The following is a 6,761-nucleotide window of genomic DNA, read 5'->3' as shown; positions in this document are numbered from 1 at the left end:
TTAAGAAGCGGAGGAGACCCCTCGGCTACGCCCACACCCATCAGCCAATCAGAGCTGCCGAGAGTCTCCTCTGAAGTCAGCCGACCGGCAGGTCAGCTGACGCGCCTCCTCCCTGCATAAAGGTACCGTCTGTGTGTGCGCGCGCGACAAAGCCACCCTATGAGCCACTGACAATCCCCTCGGCATGCTAGATGCCGAGGAGACAGGAGAAACGCCCGACAGGAAACCGAAGCAGTTGCGGGGGCATCCTGACCGCCCGCAGCTGCATCTCCACAGAATGTTACAGTATCAGATAATGAGGGGTTTACTATATATCAACTTTCTCTATTCAAACTTCAGTTTCTAATCATCTTTCCTTCCTACATAAAGGTCTGCAGCTTAGTTTAGTATAATTTACAATCAAAACTCAAGTCTAAGCATTTTTGTCAATTTGTGGTTAAAGGGAACTAAGCACCTTTTTCCCCTAGAATTTCTCCTGGTTTCTAATAGCTATAGCAGCTGCCATATTCCCCTCCTTCTAGCTGTCTTTATTTACAGAAGTCACAGATGCTATCTTCACACCTTCCCTCTGGATAAGCTCTTTGAAACTAAGCTAAGAAATCGGCTGAAGTAGGCTAATAAAACCTCTGCTAACTTTTAAATGTAAAAATAAAAGGTAAATGGTAGTTTTTTTTTATAACAAGACACATTGTTGGCATGCATCTTTAATGTGCTATTGAGATGCCACGGGTGCTAAAAATGGTGCTCGGTTTACTTTACCCTTGGACCTCTGATCCTTAACTCGTATTACAAAATTAATATTTTATTGATGATTATAGCTTTTGTTAAAACTAGCCAAAAGAGATTGTGTAAGTGTATAGTATTTTTTCAGGGCCACATAGAACTATATACAGTATATAAGTTATCTTCTGAGTGGGTGTGTGAAGGCTCACAGCAGGAACACTATTTCTATGAAAGAACACCTTCCCTTGATAGTTGGACTAATGGCAACAAGATCAATTTTACTATATATCCCGGTATGACTCACATTGGAAGATAAACTTTATCTTTTTTAGTAACAGTGCCAGGTGTTATCTAAAAGGGACACTATGACGAAAACTGTGACATTTAAAAAGACATGTGTACACATACATACAGTACAAGACCTTTGTCCCAGAGTAAAATGCACTGTAAATTACTTTATTTCTAGGTAGCTGTTAGTTACAATAAGTGCGTTTAATCTGATGTTTCTGACTTTTTACTGACAGGTTTCAGACTAGTTCATCTCCTCTTGATGGAATCTCACAGGTTTCATTTTCAAAAGCACTTCGAATTTTTAACATTGCATCCAATACATATGTTTGTATTGCATCTAATACAAAAAAATTAATTTGCCGTCTGATGTCATGCCGCTGCGTATGTCCGACACCAAGGGGGCTCACGAAACGTCATCACAGGGTCACGTCGGGGGACATGTGATCGCTGAGGGACAAGAATCAATGAAGGAGGAAGAGCGGAGATCTCCATTGGAGATCACTATGAAGACATCAGGAATGTGCTTGCAGGGAAGCCACGAGGTGTCAGTGAGGGATCCCGCATGCCAGCGACGCCGCAGGTGCATTAATGTACTTGCTGGAAGAGCCTAAATCATCCATACCGTTCCTAGCTAGATTTCATGGATGAGTCAGGCTTATCCTTGACCTCCCTGGCAGTAAGCCCCAGCTAAGTTCGGGCTAGCCGCCGGGAGCTCTATGCAGAGTATAGCATGCATCGGTCATTTTTACGCACCTCCCGGGGGATCCAGATGTCGGTAGCCATTTCCTTTCCTGTCCTCAGAGCCTCTGAATCACTCGGGTGCGATCGCCCTCAGTGATCTCACTACAGAGTTACAGCGCCACCCGGAGAACGGAGGGAAAATTGCAGCGCTGGAGCCCAGGGAGGTGAGTGAGTGCAGGGGCTGCTGCTGGCTTTATGGCAGCATGATTTTTTCCGGATTTTAGGGTCTGAAACATGCAGTAAAGACCCTAAAATCCAGAAATAATCATACCACTAGGGAGTTTAACACTAGGGAGGTTAAAATCCATTTTCTCAAAAAGACATGGTCAAATTTGGTAATGATGTCATGTACAGGACTTTGTTATCAACCACGGAAATTGGCGTCATTGACTCCAATGGAAACTGCCTTCAGAACATGAAAACCAAAATGCAAAATTTGGTATTTACCAGCGGAACATGGAATTCTGACAAATTCATAATTCATCTGTTACGATCATTCCTGCATAGAAGATTTAGATTAAGCATCAGGAAGGACTTTACATTGGGGAGAATGGTTTAAGTTTAGGCACTGGGAAGGAGTCTACTGGGGGGAGATGGTTAGACATAAGGAAGGAGAAGGAGAACCCAGATAAAACTACCACCAGTAAGCCAATAGTTGATATAGACAATTAGTAGCTGGATAGTGTAATAAATATTGTAATGCTTAAAGAGGAACTGTTGCAAAAATCTTAAAATTTAAAACACATACAAATAAGAAGTCCGTTTCTTCCTGAGTAAAATGAGCCATAAATTACTCTCTCTCCTATGTTGCTGGCATTTACAGTAAGTAGGAGAAATCTGACATTACCGACAGGTTTTGGGCTAGTCCATCTCTCCATAGGGGATTCTCAGCATGGCCTTTATTCTTTATAAAGACACTCCCTGAAAAAGATTTATACAAAGATGCTGACCAGCCTCCCTGCTCATCGTACACTTTTTGGCAGTTGGACAGAGCAACCGCCATTCACTAAGTGCATTTTGAAAAAAAATCCCCTTAAACCTCCCATGAGGAGATGGGCCAGTCCAAAACCTGTCGGTTCTGTCAGATTTCTACTACCTACTGTAAGTGACAGCAGCAAAGGAGAAAAATAATTTATGGCTCATTTAATTCTGGAAGAAACATACTTCTTAAAGAGAACCTGTAACAAAAAAAAAAGTTCCCCTGGGGGGTACTCACCTCGGGAGGGGGAAGCCTCAGGGTCCCAATGAGGCCTTCCCCTCCCCAGTAGCTGCAGGCAATCCAGCGCTGGCTCCCCCGAAGTGTCTGTCAAACCTCCCTCGATGGGGGGGGGGGGGGGCGCTGTTGCGGCTCTTCCCACGGAGATAGGTGGAAATGGCCGATCTCTGTCTGGTCCGCCCTACAGCGCAGGTGCAGGAGACGTGCACCTGCGCAGTAGAGCGGTCCGACAGCGATCGGCTATTTCCGCCTACCTCTGAGCGGAGAGCCAATACTGCGCCTGCACTGGAGTCGGGAAGGTAAATATTTACATTACACGCTGTTCGGGGAGCTTTGTCGCCTCTGCTGTGGGACCGAGGAGGATGGGGAAGCCTCAGTAGGATCCAGAGGCTCCCCCCTCATGAGGTGAGTACCCCCCATGGGAGGTGTTCTTTTTTACAGGTTTTCTTTAAATGTATACGTTTACCTATATTTTAAATTTTAAGATTTTCACAACAGAGGTCCTTTAAGGGCTCCGCCTCTGACATAGGAGACCTGGGTTCAAATCTCAGCAAGCCAGCGCCTATTCAGTAAGGAGTTCTTAGTCAGGACTCCCTAACACTGCAACTGCTCTAGTGGCTGCCTCACAAGCGCTTTGAGCCCTACAGGAGAAAAGCTCTATACAAATACTAGAATAATTATTATTATACCCTATCAGGGCGAATACAGGATTTTCAAGAGGGGATTCTTAAAGGTCTCTCTCGGGCCAAGCACAATATGAAGTTCATGATCTAATGCATCCATACACAAACATTATGCCTGTTTTCTATCTCTTTGATAGCAAGATTGCTAGTGTGATGCCATTCACTTAATGAAGCCCATACACATGAGAAAGGGAGTGTAAGCTCCTGAGGACAGTTAGTGGCATCAGGCATGGGTTAGACTGTAAGCTCCTGAGGGCAGTTAGTGGCAGCACGCATGGAGGTATCCCCCATATCCTTGACAGTCTAGTGGCTTCCCTCCCCCTCTCTACTTGCAGCGTTATGCCCCTGTGGTTCTCCTCTCCCCCCGCCATTGCAGTGTTATGTCCCCATGTTTCTCCCCTCCCTCCCTCTGATGCAGAGTTTCTGTCATTGTATCACTCACCCTCCGTGTAGTGGGGGCAGCTCTTCTGTAATTGGCAGCATACTTCTCTATTATAACTTCAAAGTACTTGTTTGATGACGTCCACCAGTGCAGTTTCTAGGCTAAAATGCACCCAGTGCGAGGGTGTAAAAATTGCGCCCCCCCCCCCCCCGCGAGCAAGGTATGGGTGCCTGCAGTATAGGTTAGCCAGGTCTAGTTGCACTTAGTATAGGTCCCCCCAGTATAGGTAGCCAAGAATAGGTACCCCAGTATAGGTAGCCAGGCATAGGTGAGCCAGTATAGTTGCCCCCGCTATAGGTTAGCCAGGTAGGTGCCTCCAGTATAGGTAGCCAGTATAGTTGCCCCCAGTATAGGTTAGATAGGCAGGCGCCCCCGGTATAAGTTAGATTGGTAGGTGCCCCAGTACAGGTTATTTAGGTAGGTGCCTGCAATATAGGTAGCCAGTATAGTGGCCACCTGTATAGGCTAGCTAGGTAGGTGCCCCCAATACAGGTTAAATAAGTGCCCCCAGTATAGGTTAGATAGGTAGCTGCCCCCCAGTGTAGGTTAGATTAGGTAGCTGCCTCCCAGTGTAGGTTAGATAGGTAGCTGCCCCCCAGCGTAGGTTAGATTAGGTAGGTGCCCCCCCCAGCGTAGGTTTTATTAGGTAGGTTCCCCCCCCAGTATAGATTAGATAGGTAGGTGCCCCCCAGTGTAGGTTAGATAGGTAGCTGCCCCCCAGTGTAGGTTAGATAGGTAGCTGCCCCCCAGTGTAGGTTAGATTAGGTAGCTGCCTCCCAGTGTAGGTTAGATAGGTAGCTGCCCCCCAGCGTAGGTTAGATTAGGTAGGTGCCCCCCCCCCCCAGCGTAGGTTTTATTAGGTAGGTTCTCCCCCCAGTATAGATTAGATAGGTAGGTGCCCCCCAGTGTAGGTTAGATAGGTAGCTGCCCCCCAGTGAAGGTTAGATAGGTAGCTGCCCCCCCAGTGAAGGTTAGATAGGTAGCTGCCCCCCAGTGTAGGTTAGATTAGGTAGCTGCCCCCCAGTGTAGGTTAGATTAGGTAGGTGCCCCCCAGTGTAGGTTAGATTAGGTAGGTGCCCCCCCAGTATAGATTAGATAGGTAGGTGCCCCCCAGTGTAGGTTAGATAGGTAGCTGCCCCCCAGTGTAGGTTAGACAGGTAGGTGCCCCCCAGTGTAGGTTAGATAGGTAGCTGCCCCCCAGTGTAGGTTAGATAGGTAGCTGCCCCCCAGTGAAGGTTAGATAGGTAGCTGCCCCCCAGTGAAGGTTAGATAGGTAGCTGCCCCCCAGTGTAGGTTCGATTAGGTAACTGCCCCCCAGTGTAGGTTAGATTAGGTAGGTGCCCCCCCAGTGTAGGTTAGATTAGGTAGGTGCCCCCCAGTATAGGTTAGATTAGGTAGGTGCCCCCCAGTGTATGTTAGATTAGGTAGGTGCCCCCCAGTGTATGTTAGATTAGGTAGGTGCCCCCCAGCGTAGGTTAGATTAGGTAGGTGCCCCCCCAGTATAGGTTAGATAGGTAGCTGCCCCCCAGTATAGGTTAGATTAGGTAGGTGCCCCCCAGCGTAGGTTAGATTAGGTAGCTGCCCCCAACGTAGGTTAGATTAGGTAGGTGCACCCAGGATAGGTTAGATAGCTAGCTGTCCCCTATAGTGGAGGGGGGAGCCGGAGCTGCTTCCTGTTTAGCCGGAAGCCGCGTGTATCAGCATGTATGCAGAGAGAAGAGACAGACCAGCGGCGAGAGAGCAGCGCTTGGAGCCAGGCAGGTGAGTTGCAAACAGCGCTTCCCGGCTGCTCGCTCTGCATCTGAGGGGGGAGCACGGAGGGCGCCCGGGAGAGGGAGGGAGAGGGAGGGCTGCCCTCCCCGCGGCTCCGGCTCCCCCCTCCATTATAGCGCCCCGGGCGGCGGCACGCCCCGCACGGGGGTAGAAATGGCCCTGACGTCCACGCTGTCTCATCCTCCTCCTCGTGCTGCTGATGCCTGTCAGGCCTGTGTGCACTTAACTTATGTTTCACAAACTCTAGGTCACGCTGACGATGCACAACACCCAGCTCTCAATGCCAGTTACCTATGCGGTCTGTGCTCAGTCTCAAGGCTTGCCACCTTCCTCTCCTGCTGCTGCTGCCTTTCAGGCCTCTATGCACCTAATTTATATTTGACAACTCTGGGCAGCATTGATGATGCACTACATCCAGATCTCCAAGATCTCCATGCCGTTTATCAATGCAGTGTCCCTGCCAAAAGCTGAACAGAGGACATTCATTGCTACTGCTCTTGCTGACCCGTGCTACTGTCTCTGGTTCTCCATCCTTGGTTCTATTGTCACTTCTAGCCACCTTTATAAGTGGCCTTCACCCTAGATGTCATCCAGTTCATGATGCCAGTTAGCAACACGGTCTCCTGCTGTTTTAACGGCAGAGACTGCTGCAACTTGGTCAAGTTCCTACATTATGCCACCCTTTCTCAACCTCAGGTACCACCTCCATGTCCGACTGCTGCATCTTGCACAAAATCCTGTTGGTCTGCTGTCACATAAACTGCCATTCCTGGAAAACCACAAGGTCTTTTGCAACTTGTTTTTATTTTTCACCCATTGCCAATACTCTCCAACACACTAATGGCATATTTGGTGGTTGTAACATGCATAGGGGCTTTGCTATTTACATTAA

This window comes from Hyperolius riggenbachi, chromosome 2 (assembly GCF_040937935.1).
Source record: "Hyperolius riggenbachi isolate aHypRig1 chromosome 2, aHypRig1.pri, whole genome shotgun sequence".
Classification (NCBI taxonomy): domain Eukaryota; kingdom Metazoa; phylum Chordata; class Amphibia; order Anura; family Hyperoliidae; genus Hyperolius; species Hyperolius riggenbachi.
Note: the sequence above shows the minus strand (reverse complement) of the source record.